We start from the raw sequence: 18,469 nt of genomic DNA, 5'->3' as shown, positions 1-18,469 counted from the left end.
CAGTACGAAATCCCTCTCTACCTCACCCAGAGCACTGTGACCAGGTGTAATTTCAGAACAGACTACAGAAACTTCACATTTATCGGCTGCCGCCACAGTTGCCTCAATTATGCAGAGACTATTTCTGTGTTAGTACTTCCATGACACTGACAGGGGCATGATTTTACTTGCAAGGAGATACTACAACATATCAATGGTGAAAGTAAGAGGGAGACTCAAGGCCCAGGCCCAACAACATTTATAATTAGAAAAAGTTACAACGACAGGCAGAACAGATGTACTTGAGACCAGAAACCACCTGGCAAACATCACTTTACAGTTCAGCATGTGCAGAAATGCTTTCAGAAGTGATGAAGTTTACAGCACCACTGGAATCATATACTTCTGCTACATGAGAAACTGGCAGCAGTAGCAGCTGCAGGACAAAACTTCCATTGGCCAACTACACCCCTTTGGAGGGGGGGGGGGGGGGGGGGAAAGCTCATGTATTCAGAGACTGAAACTAGAATACAATATGCATGTGTCGTCTGGACATCCATCCAGTGGTTTAGCAGCTTCAATTATCAGTACTGAAATGAGTGTTTCATATTTATATTTGGCTCTTGGATAGACATTTTATTAAAAAGACTAGCCTAAAAGAAATAGCAAGAAAAAATATATCCCACAAATTTCCATCTTCCTTTAAGTGACACAGAGTATAAAGCCTATGGAACACTTTTCACCTTAAAACAACAAAACAAAGAAAAAATCTTGTCCCTGCTGAGTAACAAAGCAAAGGTGGAAGGACCTCAAAAATAGACAGGCTACTTACTCTTTCTGAGTAAGCAAAGAGAGTCAGTATGAAAAGTTTTACACTCATCCCATTGCACTCATGTCTTTTCTTTATCTGTAAACAAACTCTCAGATTTATTTTACACGCTGCTCAAAAAAGAACAGCAATTTTCCCCCTGACTGGATAACAGTCTCAGAATCAGAAATCTGAATCCTATGTGAGCCTGTTCCCAGTTTTCCTTCATTATTTATTATTTACGTGGTTTTGCCATGAGGAGTAACATGGCATGGCTCTGTCCCAGACACCAGCTGGAGACTGACTTGGGAGGATTCAAGAAGGTTGTTTATGCAAAAGAACATTTTTCCAGTGTAATGCACCCCTTGATTTACCACTGGATGCAATAACATTTGCTCAGCAGTGAGTGGCAAGGCATCATAGAGCTGCCAGTGTAGTCTGAAAACTTATGCAGCACAAATGAGCTGGCTTCTGCAACAGTAACGACAATACAAAGGCAAGCCAGGCCCCCCAGCCCAGAGCGAGCCACAGCATTTTCCCCCTGTGTCTGGTAACAAGAAGGCAGATCCTGCTTGTAGCAGAGGTCAACTTGTTTAGCGGGGACTGTTTAAAACAGGAGTTTAAGGCTGAGCCTGGGCCAGGAGGACTCGAGGTCCCCAGAGCCATCATTGTTCCCTTGCCTTGTCTGTGGCACTGGCCAAACTCTTGCCTTGCACCATAAGGCCCAAGTTGTATTGAGTACAGTACATTGGCCTCCGGAGTGTCAGGGGGGAAAAGATCATGGGTTAAGCTCGGATGGACAGAGTTTTTTTATTCTCATGCTTGAAACTGAGCTTTGTTTAGATTACAGCTCAGGTTTCACAGCATCAAAACCCTTTCCTCATTCTTGAATGAAAACGGAGCAGGCAGAAATCTGACTTGGACCATTAAGTCTTGAAATTTCAATGTTATTAAAGCGTAGAGAAGAAAATAAGTACAACCCAGATGAAAAACCTCTGGCCATAACTGAAACCAAGAATTCAAACATGCCACTGCTCTGCCAGCTGAGTGACCAGAGCTGAGCCACCGTGACCCCTGAGGCAGCAGTGACGCTCTGCGCTTGCGCTTGTGTTGGAGGCACTGTAAATCTCGTCTGCCTGGGGGAATGTTGTATGGGGCTGGATAAATCAGATTAGCCCTTACTTTCTCCAGAGAAGATTTACTAGGGAACTAATGGGTTTTTAGCCCTTCCATCTCACTCAGTGACACTTCCCCATGCAGTGTATATGGGATTTCTGGATAAATGACATACCAGTCAGAGCTAACTGTTGTGCAGCAGATGTGGACTCCTACAAAAAGGTTGATTTTCCTATGTCTCTGCAGGTGTACCAGAGAACAAGCAATAGCATAAGTAAAAGGTGTCCTTACATTACTGGTTGCTGCTCATGAATCCAGATTTCAGTCCTGTTGGGAGCTGGGCAGCACCTCTCCTGAGACAGACATATCCTCTAATTTTCCCATTTGGTACAGAGGGAAATAAAATGCAAAATAGGCATGGATTTCTATCTAAGCAGGTTTGCAGCCTCAGGTCTGTGGTGACAGAATTTTCTACAGCTCACACTAAGAAAGACACGGATACATATGCTAGATAGTCAAAGCACCGCTCGCTCTAAAGTAAGATCTGTTTTGGCAGGGGACAAACACAGTAAGAAGAATTTTGCAGGCCACCTGCCCTAAAACAGAGAGCCAGTGTTTCCCTGCTCTCAGCTCTACTACACGATCATACTGGCAACACCAGCACTTTACAGAGATGCACTAAAATTGCTTAAAAGAATGGATTTCTTTCAGTGTTTAGGTAGTTTAGAATCTTAACTACAAATTCATTACCACTCCAAAAGCTGAGATGAAAGGTCCAAAAAGCTTCAATCCATGTATAAAAGTCCCCAAGGAAATTTCCCCATTTGTCAGCGGCCAAGTACTTGCTGGACGAGGTGGTTCCCAGGTGCTGCGTGCTGCAGCTCCCATGGCACTGGCAGGGGAGGCAGCTGTGCCGAGCTGCCTGCGCAGGGTTGCACTGGCAGCCTTGTGCTGCTGCTGTCCCCAGTGGCTCTGCAGCCTTGTGGGCCAGCTGGGCAGCTTGAAGGTTGCCACTCTTCTTTCCATGCTCCTTGATTTTTTGAAGAAATTCAGTGGTGCTGCACCTCATCCCTGCTTTCTAAGCTACACTGTGGAGCAATGCTGATCCAGTGATGTTGTCTTGTTTTCCAAAGGGGTAACCTTTGGGAGCATTTCTGGGTCTTAAATAATCTTTACCACTACCAGAACAACATAAAAGAGGCTCTATGGTACAGGATGCTGACCCAGTTTTTGTATTTATTTTGATGGAATGACATTTTCTTTTGCTTGAAGTTTTACACCGCTTATTCAAACTATTCTCCAAGTACTGTGCTAGAGCTGGAAACAAAAATGGAAGGTGATAATATAAATGCAGATCTGGCATTCCTAACTTTAACAAGGCAAAAAAGAGCTGATTTTTTCATCCTCTTTCTTCCAAAAGAAGAACCTCATTCCTCTTTTTTTCCAAATCTGATTGCTTTAAAAGACAGGTCAGAAAGAAGACAGCTGGCAATGGATACAGCTACCCACCTACTCTCTTCAGTTTATTGCTGTGGACATTCATAGAAATCTCAGGCTTGGTCCTGTCTCTGCAACAGATACAAAATCTCTTTTGTTGAATTTAACAGTAGATCTCACACGGTCTATTAATGAACATGTTTTTTTCATAACCGCTATTTAAGGAAACAGCAGAACTCTCCAAATGTGTATGCTCAGTTTTTTAAAGCTAAAAATATCATATCTCTTCATTAATAGTTTCACCTGACTGTATTTGAGGTCAGTCCAGTCCTCCTCTTTATAACTCTAATGTATTCTTGGAAAGCTTATAGGAACTCCAACTCTTTTACATTTTCCCTTGTGATTTAATTTTCATATACCCTGTTATTTTCCTGGATTTGTTTTTTTATTTGCAGAAAGCATTCAGAAATAAATTCTTATCCAAAGCCCCTGTATGAAAATTATTGAAAAGGCACCAAAGTTGACCCCAGTTACATTTACTTCTGTGGTTTTTATGGTACAAAGATGTCATACTTGGGCATTGATTTTTCTCTGTTTAATAGGAATTGCAACACATCCAGAGATTACATTTATCTAATAGCCTAACCTGGAAAAATAGTGATTAAGCATCAAAATAATTACCAAAACAATGTGATTAAGCAACTTCTCCATTGTCTACTGAACAACATGAGAGAAGTGATAAAATAATTCATTGCTGTCTTATCTCTGTTTCATTAAACTTTTCTTGAGGTGTATCTATGTCCTGTATTATAAAGTGTGTATTTCACATAAGCCCTTAAAATTGGAAGCTAGTTATGAGCAGGAATTTTGGTGATGAATGCTAATGCCAATCAGGGCTTTCAGCATCAGTCCCTTTGCAGCAAATGATTACCCAGCGAGCAGCTTTCTGTATTGCAGCACTTACTGTCTCTCCTGCAGCGACAGTGGCTCAAAATGGCTCCAGTGATTCAGATATTTCTTTTGAGAGAGTCTCTCCAGGTCTGATTGCAGCACGGGGACATAAAGCTACAAAATAATTCCTGTACTTAATTTAAGCTGCCAACACTGACTCAAGTCAAAGGGGAGGTTGTCTTAGAAAGTTATATGTGCACTGGGTGCCTATGAACTATGGCTACATTACTCTGTCTTTCCTGTTCAATTCAACGGTACTAGTCTGATGTAAAGCAGGGCAGAAGGAGGCAATGATGCATGAGCATTTAAGTACTTCTTCAGTTTGCCGTCCTTGCACTGTTTCATTTGAGTTAACGTTACTCTTCTCCATATTTGGACTTTCAGGTATGCAGTTTGTCAGGTTTTTTTTATCTTGGGTTGAAAGTTTTGACATCTTCTTCAATGTTCGTTTAAATTGACAGAGAATTTTAACATACAGTCAAAAAATCCAGCCTGTTCATGACCGTATTTCTAAATATAAAGATAAAGCAAAGAATATACAGGGATCTTGATTTGGACAGAATGGCTACGTCCTCTCTTAAGGGCATATGTGAGATCAGTCTCTGACATTTTTTCTCCTCCCAGTATCCATTCTAACTAAATTTTACATTGCTTTTGTTTTGCAGTCTAATAAATCACAGCTATGTAGGCTGATGTAACATCGCTGTAATGCTCTGAGACAAATGCTGGTGTGTTAGTTACAAAGATGAGAGTGTGTAGGCAAGCATTCATTAGCGTTAACTAATGAATCCTTGAACAAAGTCAAACACAATTGATAGGAGCATAAGTTACTGAAACCTTGAGGCTTATTGTGCCGATATGGTGGGCTTTTTAGGGAAGGGATTTTTTCTTTGTTTGTTTTTGTTTTGATTGAGTGAAACCATTCACTGCCTGCCTTGCTTTGTGAGAGGCAACAGTCCCTGAGTGCATTTCTAAACTGAGCTATGGTTTATGAGAGACCTTACCTTTATGTGGAACAAAAGCCAGATTTGCCTGGGAGTGATCTGAAATGCAGTCTCACTGTGCTGTAGCAGTAATAAAACAACATGATCCTGCAGAGATACACAGGTGTACTTTTCTGAATATATGAGTGACTTCATAGCACCTTTGAAAGCTCCTAAAAGCTAAATGAAATAGGTCTTTGTACTTCGAAAAACAATCAGTCCTTTGAAGACCTCAGGGAAAGCATAGATGAACTTTGGTTTCTACAGAGGCTGGGAAACACAATAGGTTACAGGGAGCAAAAGTACCGTGGAAAGCTGGTGTGAGCCACTCTTGTCTTGTGAAGGCTGTTTCCTCTTCATTTCATACTTCCCCTATAGCTATAGAGAGCTCTTCTCATTGTTCAGGAAGCATTCTTTTCTTTAGATACAGTGATCCTCTTTTCCTTCCCACTTGAGAAATGTCCCCTAACGAGGGGATGACAGGGGCTATTTAATTTTTGCATTCTTCATTACGTGCTGTATTCCTTTCAGAAATCGGTGGGTCAGGGAAGAAGAGAGGAGGCTGCATCTTTTCTCAAAAGCTGCTGAGCAAACTCAGAGTAGGAAGCTTCAAGAGACTTCAGGGACAGTGGAGGCAAAGCTAGAAGCTGGAATCTGCACACTTTCTTGCACCTTAGAAAGTTGTGAAGAGTCAAAAACTAATCCTAGAAGCAACAGGCAGCTTGCAAAAACTGTCATAGCCATATGCCACTAGTTTACAAGCCCATTTTACTTCCATTTCCTCTTACTTTGTTGTTTTGAGTTTCCCTTATTAAAAGAGATTGAGATTTTAGTCTAAGCAGAGTTTCTTCAAAGCTCTGCTTGAATCTGTCTCCCAGGGCTATAAAGACCTGACCAAGCATGCAAGGTTACAAAGCATTTCCAGAGAACACTCTCCTGGCAATGAAAGAAGAGGAAACCTGAGGGTGACCCATAATGCCAATAATTTCAAAAAGACCAAAAGCAAGAGGCCCCATGGAGCAGGGTTTGGGGGCAAGAGAGCTGGATACAATTTCCAACTTCATCATGTGGCAATTCACTTAATCCATCTCAGTCTATGCCTCTACCTATATACCAGCGAGGTACGCTCTGCTTCCTTGGACTTTTTTGTTACTAACATGAATAATGTTGTTAATTTACTTGTTGATATTCCTCAGAAGCACTGAGAAAAGGGAGTTTACTGTTTGAAACCTTTTCAGAAATCCAGTCTCCCTTCCCCTCAAGCTTCAGTTTGAAGCCATGGAGTTAGCAGAAATCATCTCCAGGGTGTGGTGAGTTCTCCCTGCTTAACTCATCCTCAACACAACTGGAGGAAAGAGAAAGTTCACTGCCAAGTGGACAAGGAAATGTAAGGACAGGATGCACCTTCCTCTTTCTGTCTTATTAAGTCATAGCCACACACGTAAAATAACACATTTTTCCTGCCAAAATAGTCTTGCTTTTCTCTCAAGAACAGGATAGCAATACCCATTTTGACAATGGGGGAATAAGAACACTGATGAACTCTGAGGGAACAAACAAGCATTACAGAGTGCACCGTATGCACAAAAGGAGGTACCTTTGGAAAGCTGGCAGGCTTAGCATTAGCCAATGTATATATACAATAATTGGGATAAAACATTGCCAGTATACATGCATAACATACCGAGTAAACCACATACCAGAATAAATAAATGAGACTCCAATGTTATGGAGTACATAAAGAAGCATACCTCTAGCATCAGCAAACAAATGCTATGTTCAATCTGGATTTCATTGAGCATTCATTTAAGAATTTAAGTTGTAAAACTAATCCTGACATCTCATCTTGATTAAACACAATTTTCTCTGTGCTTCTTTTTATGTGACTGGGAAGTTATATATTTTCATTAAAAGTCCTTCCTAACCCAGACAGCTTGAAGTAGAAAAGAAGGAGAATTTAAAATAAAGTTGATTCTTGGAAGAACAGTTCTCATGAAAGCAGATCCTTCACTATCCTGCACTTTAAACCATTTCTAAAACCATGAAGTAGATAGAGCATGGTACACATGGGTTGACATTCTGTTCTGAGGAACTATTACTATAAAGGTTCATCAGTGGGCAATGAGCCCCTAGTATGAAAAGTCTAGGAAGACCATCCCCTCTGCCCCCCCATATCCCTGGTATGGCAAACTTAAGCATTTTTACTAAAAATAACAGGATATATTTCTTACAAAAAGCATAAAATAAAAACAAAATGTTATAATCTCCCCTTTCTTTCAAGGGGCAAAGGGAATTGAATACAACAGCTGGCTGTCAAAGAGGAAAGCAATAAAATCTCCATGGAAATAAAATAATTTATAGTTTTCTTGATTTCAACCATCATCCTCTTGTTGTATAAACCAACAGAACTGAAACATAATGTGGAAGTTGCAAAAGTGCCACAGGTAAACTGAATACCAACTCTCCAGTAGTTGCAATTTGGGAAAAAAACAACCAGACTCGTGGTGAGGACACACCTCCCTAGGCAAGCAAAGAGCACCACTTACTGGCTGATGTAGCCCCTGAGTTACTGCTGCCCACTTCATTACTGAGCCAAAAGTAAGCAGCGATAAATCAATTACCCAGTCCATCAACCCAGGATAAAAGAGTTACATTGCTTCAAAGTAGCCGGTGACAGCTCACATCCTTTCAAATACACTTCCTGGTTTGGAATGAATCTTCCACCATGAACAAGTAGATGGACAAAATGTGAAGTGGCACTTAGGCAAAGTGAGGAAGCAGAGAGAAGAATGATACAAAGCCCACTGGAGTCTTTTCCCTGCCATCAGTAGTTCCTGGCTCAGCTCCAGTACAAAAGTAAGGGTGAGATTTTGACACTACCAATTTCTGTAAACCCCAGATTATTATATGTCTGCTATATTGACATTTTATGTTCAGAAAATTAATCCAGATTATGCATAATCTGCCTATGTTTTGACGTATTGTAACGTACAATATACAAGGCACAGATTTTTTTCCAAGGCAGCATCATGCTGCACAAAAAGATACTGCTCTTTGTAAATTGTTTCATAAATTGCCTTTATGAGTATTCTCCCACTCTTTATCTTTCATTACAACATTATTCTTTTCACCTTTACAGCAAAGTTGAATAGGGCCAGTAATTTTACCCTACACTTCTACCTCATCAGCGTTCACTCATGTGGATGAAATTATATTTCATGGTGTACAACAGGATATTTTGCGTGTAATGAATGATCAAAAACTGTTTTGCCCTATGCCAAAAATAAGTATAAAAGTATAACACTCTTCACATTCATTCCATTCAAAAAACGGAATTACTAGGAAGGAGATAAGAATGATAAATAATCAGGAGAAACAGAACAAGGACCAGAGATGAACCAAACATATTTTAAAGTACATAAATCGTAAACTATTTACTTACCATTAACTCAAATTCCACAAAACACATACATAACTGACAGCAAAGTTAATGCAATGAATTTTACCAAGATCATAATGAAAACATTCTGATTTTTTCAATTAGCTGTCTAAATTGATTTGTCTGTATTTTTGTTAAAGTTTGCAAACCAGTCAGTGAAGGACAGGTTGTGTCACATTGCTAGTACTTCATATTCACAGTCTGCTGTGTCACAGGGACTGCCGATAACCAGGTGTTATCTTATCCTTTACATCAATGCATACACCCCAATAAGCAGATTGTCCTGAACAAACCACTGGGATAGCAGTGCTCTTAGGCCCAGGAAGCATTTAATGTAGAAAGTTTATCATAGACAGGCATGAACTTAACCATAATTTAGGTGCCCTCTTAGTTTTGGGTTTTGATTGTTTTTATCTCGGAAGCAATGTGAAGAGTTTAGAAAGCTCTATTGTTCCCTTGCTGTGTTGAGCACTATTCCTTTCCAATCCAACTGTTCACACTTTGCCTAATTATGTGCAGTTTTCCACCATCATGATGGCCTGTCTTGCCTTTTACAGGTATTTAGGTTTTGACTTTTCATACATACTTAGGAGTATTGTCACTATACTTGAGATCATAATTAGGCCCACACAGACATTTGCTTAAAAATGCACAGAGCCGGGAAAGTAATAGTATCTCTTTTGTTTGGCCATTTTAATTAGATCCTTGGCAACACTACTACAAATGGAAGCCTATCTTTTGTGTGCCGTGATTAGCATCTGACATAAATCACGCACTTTCTAAAAACAATCTTCAAGGAAACATGCATATAGGAATTGATTTAAGACTGAATTAATGCATACAGAAACTCCTGCTGCATTACTCAGTTCTAAGCATGAACTGGTTCAAGGGAGAGAAACTACAACAATTATGCAGCTTTCACCACCCAACAGAAGCATGCTTGCAAGATAATAAGCAACAACATGAGATAGATAAGCTTCTTTATTTGTAGACAGGGAATTGGAAGGCAAGTTAAATTCTTTTTCCCTATCAAATATTACACAAATGGCCTCTAGAGGGATCCAGGTTATTGCTTTTCTTCTGAAATCTCTTAAACTTTTTTTTCCCTGCTATTACTTTTTAACAAGAGAATCATTCATCTAGAAATAATGATGCAAACATTTTACATTAATGGGTGGTAGAACTACAGAGTTCATGACCAGTAGAAAGCTTTTTTAAAATCCCGGAATTACAAAATCTAGAGGGCAAGGTTCACATTCAGTAGAAGTCCAATCTCAAACAAGTCAGCTCTCAGCTCATATCAGACTGAATAAAACAAGACAAACCCGTGCCTACACATTTAGCTGCGTGTCTGAAACAGCTGAACTGGTGAGTCTGCACAATTACGTTAGGAATGTGGTAAGAATTAGGCTCATGTTTCTGGGGAATGAGTCAGTATTTTCCATTTCAGCTCCTAGAATACTCATGAAAAAGTATATTGCTTCTAAATTATTGTCTCTGGCTCGGGTTTTGTTTGCCTGAATTATTTCACCTAGCTTGAATTTTTACAGCTATGTTTTTAATACAGCAGGCATATACTTAGGAGTTCCAAGTTAAACAAAGAGCAAGAATTTCATTCTACACTGTCTATATTCTATACATTCTATATTCTAGTTTGACAAAACAATGGACGTGACATGATTCAAAATACAATCTAGTAAGCTTTTTACTGAATGCACACTTTGCATGCAATCAAACATAAATAAAGCAGACGTAATGACTCTAGGCATGCAGAAATGCCTGTGTGTGCATGTGCGATGGGAAATCCTAGACATGCTCCTACTCTGCTTGCAGCTACATTTTCAAGTTCATATTCTGAAAAAAGGGAATTTCAGGGACCCTTGGGTGCCCATTAAAATATTATATGAAGATACTCAGCTAATGTCCTATTCTTGTATTTGGTAGAAGTGTGGTTTGGCTTGTGTGAACCAAGGTAGAGAGAGAAAGAGACAACTAAAAGGCCTCCTTGGTCCACACCCTGTGATAGGAGAAGCACTTCACAATCCTGCCATTGGAGATGGTTTGCTGAAACTGGGCCCTATAAGCAGACTGCATTACAGTCTGCAAAATACACCACAATACAAAGCCAGTCCAAACCCAGTTTGGTCCACTGAATTTAAACTTTCATCGAGTTGTATTCCTTCTGTTAGTGTACTGATAGATGACCTGGTAGCATATCAAGACAGAACAACAGCTCTGTGGCACAGGCATTTGGCTAGGGTATAGGAAGTGTCATTCATACAACACTGAAGACAGCACCAGATACACAAAGTTACTTACTGTTTCTGATGCGCCTTGTTCCAGCCAAATCATCTCACTGACAATGTTGTGAAGATAATTAATTAGCATCTGCAAGGGCTTAGCTAAGCAACTAGATCACAAACTTAGGTAGAAAACCTCAACAAATTAAAACACACTTTAGATAAAAAGACAGACATGATCCTCCTCCAGTGAAACCAATAGGAACTTTTGACTCAAACTCAAAAGAATGTTGTGCAGGTAAAATCTCCTGCTGCTGATTTTTCTTGGGTTTAAATTTCAGTTTGCAAAGAAAAGAAAAAAAAGCATTTAATTAAAAATGCTAGTATAAACCAGGCAAAGTTGCCTTATGCTTTAATGTGTGCGTTATATAATATCAGAAAAGCTGCAGAATTAAACATTTAAGCTCCTTCCTGAGGGCAAAATAATAAAACAAACAACCATAAATCGGAGTCTGAACAAACATTTCTCATTCTATCAAGCATGCTGCTAGCTAAATTTCTTGATTACACCTTCTATCATTTAATAATCTATGACATGAAATACCTCCTGAACCAACTAGTTTCAAAATGATTATTATAATGTTCCAATGAAAAATAATATAAAGTATTTTTCCATTCAAGGATTAAGTAAAAGGACCCCTTCCTAAAACAAGAATGTTTTCTTTGTTATCTATCTTGTTATTACCACATGAAATTTTCTCTCCGTGTAGTTTTTTGATATTATCTATAAAAGCAAACATAATTTGTTTTCCTCTAGTTGGAATTCACAGAAACAGTTAAAAGGTTAGTTATTTGTTGTGTATTTGGGTGGGTTTTTTACCCTCTGGAACTTGAATCCACATTTGTACTATGGAGCTATTGCTATATTTACAATTATATGGTGTTCTCCAATGGTTCTGATACGCAAGTCCTACCTATTCCCATTCCACTGGAGTTTCTCTCATGACCTTGGTAGGAAAAGAATCACTCGAGCCAGTTACATTTTAATAGCTTCAGTGGGCTATATCTCAGACCCTACATATGGTCAAAGATGCTGGATTTCTGTCATTATGGACTATCACAAATCAACCTGGCTGCAGGAAAGAGACAGTATCAGGTTACTCTTGTTTAGGAAAAAAAACAGACACAAACCTTAAAGGTAGAGATCATTGCTATGTATTCTTCAACCTGCAAAACATAAAAAAACCCAGAAAATTAACGTGCTGTTATTGAAACAAAATTCAAATAAGCATGACATTAAACAGTGAATAGAAAAAACAGATCAAGGAGTTTGTGGTGAAACAGATAAACCATTCCTCTCCAACTTCATAGCAGACCTAAGACAATTTTTAGTAGCACATCTACTAATAACCATGTATTTTTACTAATGAAACTGTAAGCACTTTGAAGGGCCAAAGCTGTTGATAGTATTTGCCTTAAATTTTTGAAATGAACTATTGGCTCATTCATTTTGGGTTCACTATTTGATATGTACTGTTACACAGGTTAAAAAAACAAAATCCAACTCCACAGTATTACATGAGAAGAGAAAAATATTTTTTACAGTGTTCCCTCACTTAGCAGTAGTACTTTGAGTAACTAAAGAGTATTTGCTCTTAAAGACATGAGAAGATATTTCTACATTCTCTTTATACATTAATAATGTTAGTAGCTCTGGATGCTGGATGAAGCGTCTAGGAAGTAGGTGCTCATTTTCTGCAATATTTCAGCCTATCTACTTTGTCTATACTCTCGTACCTTTTCACCATCCATTTTGTCTCCTTACCTGCTCTTTGTCACAGACTTTGCATCTTCAGATGAACCATAAGTAAAGAAGAAGGGAGTAAAATAGCTTCAGTTTTAAAAGGCAATCAAGCCTGAACATAGAGCCCTTCAGCAGAAGCCTAAGTTGGTTCATGATGGATGTAAATAAAATGCACAGAAGATGACCTTTCCCATTTCCAGGAACCCTTTTCCTCAGACCTTTAACATGGTTCTGTCAAGGAGTATAAAAATACCCAGCAGAGAACAAATTACCTTTCTATTTTTAAAAAATTTTTTCGATTATTTTGGGCTCACGTGACATTGTGACTAATGGATTTCCTTTGTCACTTCTTACCCTCAGAATGGATGAAGTCAGAATGTGTCAGGTGGTGTAGATGAGCAAATTGCTTCTTTTAATTTGGTGTCAAGCCTTAACAGATCTATAGTACTTCTTTCCATATCTACACATATTTCAAGGAATTGGGTTAAAGTTTGAAAAGTAGGGATCAGCTTCTGACATTTAGTTTGAGCACAGCAGAAATACAAAAAAAATTTCATTAAGAAGTTGGAACATGAAAAAATGCTTAGAGAAAGCTTCAGATGGAGGTTGCCAGTGCTTAACTTTTTACAACCAGTACCTAACATTTCATTAATCAGCTGTATAGCTGACCATGAGGATAACTATTTTCTGCATAATGGGAACTAGCACACACAACCAACAATGTTTATGGTCAACTTTAAGTTTGTTGTCAACCAGCTCAGCCCAAATAAATCTGTATTACATACATACACATTACATGTTGCAGTCCACACCAGAATGCTCTGTAGTCTTCTTATTTCAGCTTTAATTGATTGGAAAGCTTTATATCATATGGTTACTTGGTACGTCTTACAGTCGCTGTTACTTGCCTAGCACTAACAAGGAAGTTTCTTGGTATCTTAATAACCCAGGCAGGGGCACAGCAACTGTGATAACTTTGGGAAAAACCTGGTGTCTCATCTCATATGTAAGCTCTGTCACCACGCTCTGACTCACAACTACCAGTCCCATGACTACCTCTGCTCCATAGCAAGACTCAGTAAGAATGGTTCGTTTTCTCCAAGTTCACTCACTTTCTTTGTAGCTCTCTCACAAACACCTACAGTTTCAGGAAATTCAGCTGAAGCCTTGATTCTTGAGGTCTCCAGGTTGCTAGCTCATTGGATATAGCATGGAATCACTTTTTCTTTATTGGGAAAAAAAATTAGAACGTTTATATATTTATCTTTATTTTAAATGTTGAATTTTAGTTTTTCTTTTCAGTGAAACAAGAAATTCAGATTCTGACTCCTCCCTGCTCAGCTGGATATTCTCTTCTCATAGTCACCTTTGGTTTACCTCAACCCTTTCCCAAGAAATATACAAAAGCCTGAAAAAAAACCAACCCAAAGTTTTGTTGTACTCGGGTATCAGGGTTAGACAAGTACAACTAAAATAATATAAATTACTCTCTCTCAATTGCACTAAATTTTAAGTAGGCTGCCCTATGCGGGAATCTGTTCTGATCTGACTTTTTCTAGTTAAGTCACTTCAGTTTTATGTTGTCGGACGTACAAAAATATTTAGGTCCCCAGCCTTCTGCTAAGGCTTATGTGCCATCTTGACAACAAAATTCCTACCTCAGTGCAACTGTTGAACTAAGCAAAGAAGAAACATGTGCAACATGAAGTGATGTAAAACCTCCTTCACTATGCAATAAGTTGTTTTGCTCAAGGAGAGACTAGCATTTCTCAGGTTGAAATAGTGCTTCTCTTATACGTATGTGATTTACCACCATACTGTTCTTTTCTTTTTTCATGATCCTGGATGATTTCTTGCACAAGTCCTTGGCTATTAATGTATTGAAAACTTGACTGCACTACAACTTCCATTTCATCTCTTGACATTTTGTTTTATTAGGCTTGTGAATCACAGGAAAACAAGGGACAGTACCTAGCAGACAAAATTTCCATTTTTACTAAGCACAAGTAGAAAGCTTTTTCTCCTAAGGAGTGTTCATGGAATTTTGCTGGAAGCCAAGGAAGCCCCAGGAAAATGTTCTTATTAAATAAGAGTTGCAATCAGAATAGCAGCCTTGACACTTTACAGTGAATTTCATCCAAGGCCAGCTGTGATTCTGGAAGAACTGCATGGGAAGAGAATTTGTAGAATTTACCTGACTGTCATTCGTATCTGATCCAAATAACAATGTGACTGGTTGTTTTTCCATTGCATAGAAGTAAAAATGCCTTTGCCTCCCCTAAAACACAGCGTACCTTTGAGAGAGTACACTAAATTTCCCTCTTCCACCTGGCTATTTTCATGAAATTTGTAGTAATGACTTCCACAAATATCTGTGAGACTTCAGTTTAAACTAGTCAATCAGTTCAAAAGCATGGGGAAATACACCAACACTCCCACACTGAGGGACAGACGGAGGGACAAGGAGCAAGACAGAAATCTCATTAGCATCCACATTGCTCAACAGCAGCTTGTCTCAGAACAAAAACCAGCCAAATTTCTTTGCTTAACTTTCAAGATCCTGATTCAGATAAGCTATTTTCTACAGCTACTAAATGACTGCAAAAGTATTTTTACTGTCTTGCCAGCAAGACATTTCTATTTCCTGTAATCAAGATGGACTGTAAAAAAAATAGACTTACATCAAGTAACAGAGATCACTAAGCAGTTTATTTCTAATGATTAAGTCATAAAAAGTACATAAAAAAACCTTCAAGCCAGTCAAAATGCTTTCTTTCCCAATAGAAAAAAAAATGCTTAGAAATACCATGAGCAAAGTAGAATTGTGGATATTGAATTCAAAATAATGAAACTTCATCCTTTTCTCCACTAGGAAATCTGTCTAATTTCAAATGATGTTTTCTAAAGGGTCACTCCATGCCTGACTGCCATGCCTTTGGATAATAACACAAGAATGAGTAAATTAATGTTGTTATATTAAGCAAAAGTAAAGCAATGTATCTACTCATGGTATAACTTCCCACACAGGTTTTTGACACATTCCGTAGAGTGATCGAGTGTATTGATTTCTGTCTGTAATGCATGATATACATATAATACAATATACTCTGCCAATTCAGCTAGAGGTGTTTTCCCGATTAAAAAAGCTCACTTGATTCTTACCTCATTCATAGAAGGAGTAAGGAGGCATGTAGTGTGCACTGTTGCATTTGCCCTGCAACAATGGCAGTTTGACCCATAATATTACAATAGAAAAGGCTGCTGTAAAATTTTACATGCTTAAAGCTAGACCTGCAGCTATACTACTTTATCATTAATATTATTGCTCACAAGATAGAATTAAAAAAATATTATTCTCAGCAGAAACATTTGCATGGGTATATTTTCAGCTCCTGAACAGATGAATACATCAGCAGAGATTACTGCTGAGGTCATTTCACTGATACCAATCAAATCTTGTTAGATGGCAAAGCATCATCACAATATGAAGTACCAATGTACCCAAAGGGATTTGTTTTGATAGGTACATGGATATTTAATAACAAAAGACATGATGCTGCAGCAACTGTAAATGCACCAGAGAAAAAACACTCAAGATTTTGCTCCTGAATAGTGGACAAGAATCCTCTGAATACCTTGGTTTCTAAATCTTTCATTAAGCATTTAACTGACTCTGTTATAGTTTCTATTTTTTCTAACTCAGTGCTTTTAATTTGAAGAGGATATCTGAATTCCTTTTTTAGGTGATCTGACTTGCCTGCAGGAGTTGTTTGTGTTTTTATTATCTTCTAAAATTATACTGAATAAAATGTGTCCAAGCTGAGTTTGAACTACTGTTTTGAAATGAAACATAACTACTTGAACAAACTGTGAACAGGACTTAAAAATTATCCATTTGCTTCTGCCCTAATAGTACAGTTCACTTTGGCACACATGAAAATAGACAGAACATTCTTAATTAGCTCATCTGAAAGAAGTGCCTCCTAAGCGTATCTTCCCAAGCTCTGTTTATAATTATGAAGTTGTCATCCTAAGGGGAAAAAAGTAACTGTTTTCATGCTTCTGCTACGTAGTCTTAAGATAACGAGTTTGCACTTGGATTTATTAATTAACATGTTTTATATTCTTTGTATAAGAAGCTTGCCCAAGAGTCTGTTAGTCAGAATCCAATATGTGAAGATTTAATGCCATTAATTGCCTAAAAAAGACTGGTGATTATTTGGCTGAGTAACATATGTCCATATCTTGATGAATTTTGAATGCTGCTGCAATTCTCACTGAAAATGGACCATTTAAAGCAAACATACTGATTACCTCTACTTATATATTGAACACAAGAGTGAAGAAAATAATTCTAAATTCATTTAAGTATTAAGGTAAATCACTACCCAAGTTTTATTGCATGACTCTTGAGAACAGCTATTTCCAAATTAAAGACAGAATGAAAACTTTGCTTTTCAAGAAAAATAAGTTTTAAAATTAAGGTGTTGAAGATACAGAAAAAGAGATAGCATAGATAAGACATTCATACCTCTTCAATAAATAAAATACCTTTCAAAACGTGCCTGGTTGTAGAAACAAAACGTAAGTTATACTAGTCAAAAGACCTAAAAAATTTTCTAGATGTCAATACACCTTGGATCAATCTTATGGTCACAGCAGAAGCAATAGAATTACATATACAAGTTTATGTATCAGCTTATATAGTAACTGGATTGCTCAGCTGCAAATGGTATGTAGAGCTGGTAAGCCACAGAAAAACTATGCTGCTACACTGGAAGCAGACACAGTTTCCAGCACTATAACATAGTGAATTACGAGAAGCCAGACTAACGTGTCTCCTTTATAAATAAGAATTTTGGCAGGGTCTAAACAATCTCTTCATTAAAATAAGTGAGAAAAGTCTTCATTGAATTGAGAACTTAGTGGATTTAAGAGATGGGTTGAAGTAGATAGTCGAATTCAAAAGGAACAAGTTGGGTATTACCTCTTTTTGAGACATCCGGTTTGAGTTGTTTACATTATTAATGCATTTAAGAGAATTGAAAAAGAAAAAACAATGTTCACAGAATGACTGAAATAATGATACATTTCTCAGCCATTTCAAATGTTAAAAATAAAGCTCAACACAAATACATCAGAAGGGAGAAAGAGAAACTAAACATGATAAATATGCTTTTGCCAGTCTGCTTTGTTTCTCTGTGATGTGATGATTTCTCATAGAAATAATATGCCTGAAAAACCATATCTGTGTAGCTTTACAACTAATAAGTTTGATTGTTGTAGCATTACAGCTGAAGGCTGATCAATATCAAATTACCTTGAGCAAAGTCAAGTCTACAGCACAGTTGGACCATTGCACTGTGTTCAAGGTAAATACACAATTTGCAAATCAATTACCTTTTTCATTTGCTCCCTCATCATCAAACTTGTACTTGATTCTGAGATGTGGCTTCAAATTCTGACCTGTTATTTTGGAAAAAGGAAATATAAATCACAGACTTTCTTCACCATTGTAACATGAATGTCACACATATGAAGTGGTGTTCCTTTCAATGAATAATATTGATCCTTGTCTGAGACATTTCTAAGAGTAGCTCACAAGGTCATGTTCAGGCACTGAATGCCTCTGGAGCCTGCAGTATTCCATATGGCAATTGCATATTGGTCCAGCTGAAGGCAAATGCATGCACACCAAGTTTTTCCACTACT

The sequence above is a fragment of the Falco naumanni genome, chromosome 13, assembly GCF_017639655.2.
Source record: "Falco naumanni isolate bFalNau1 chromosome 13, bFalNau1.pat, whole genome shotgun sequence".
NCBI lineage: Eukaryota > Metazoa > Chordata > Aves > Falconiformes > Falconidae > Falco > Falco naumanni.
This window is presented reverse-complemented; position numbering follows the sequence as displayed.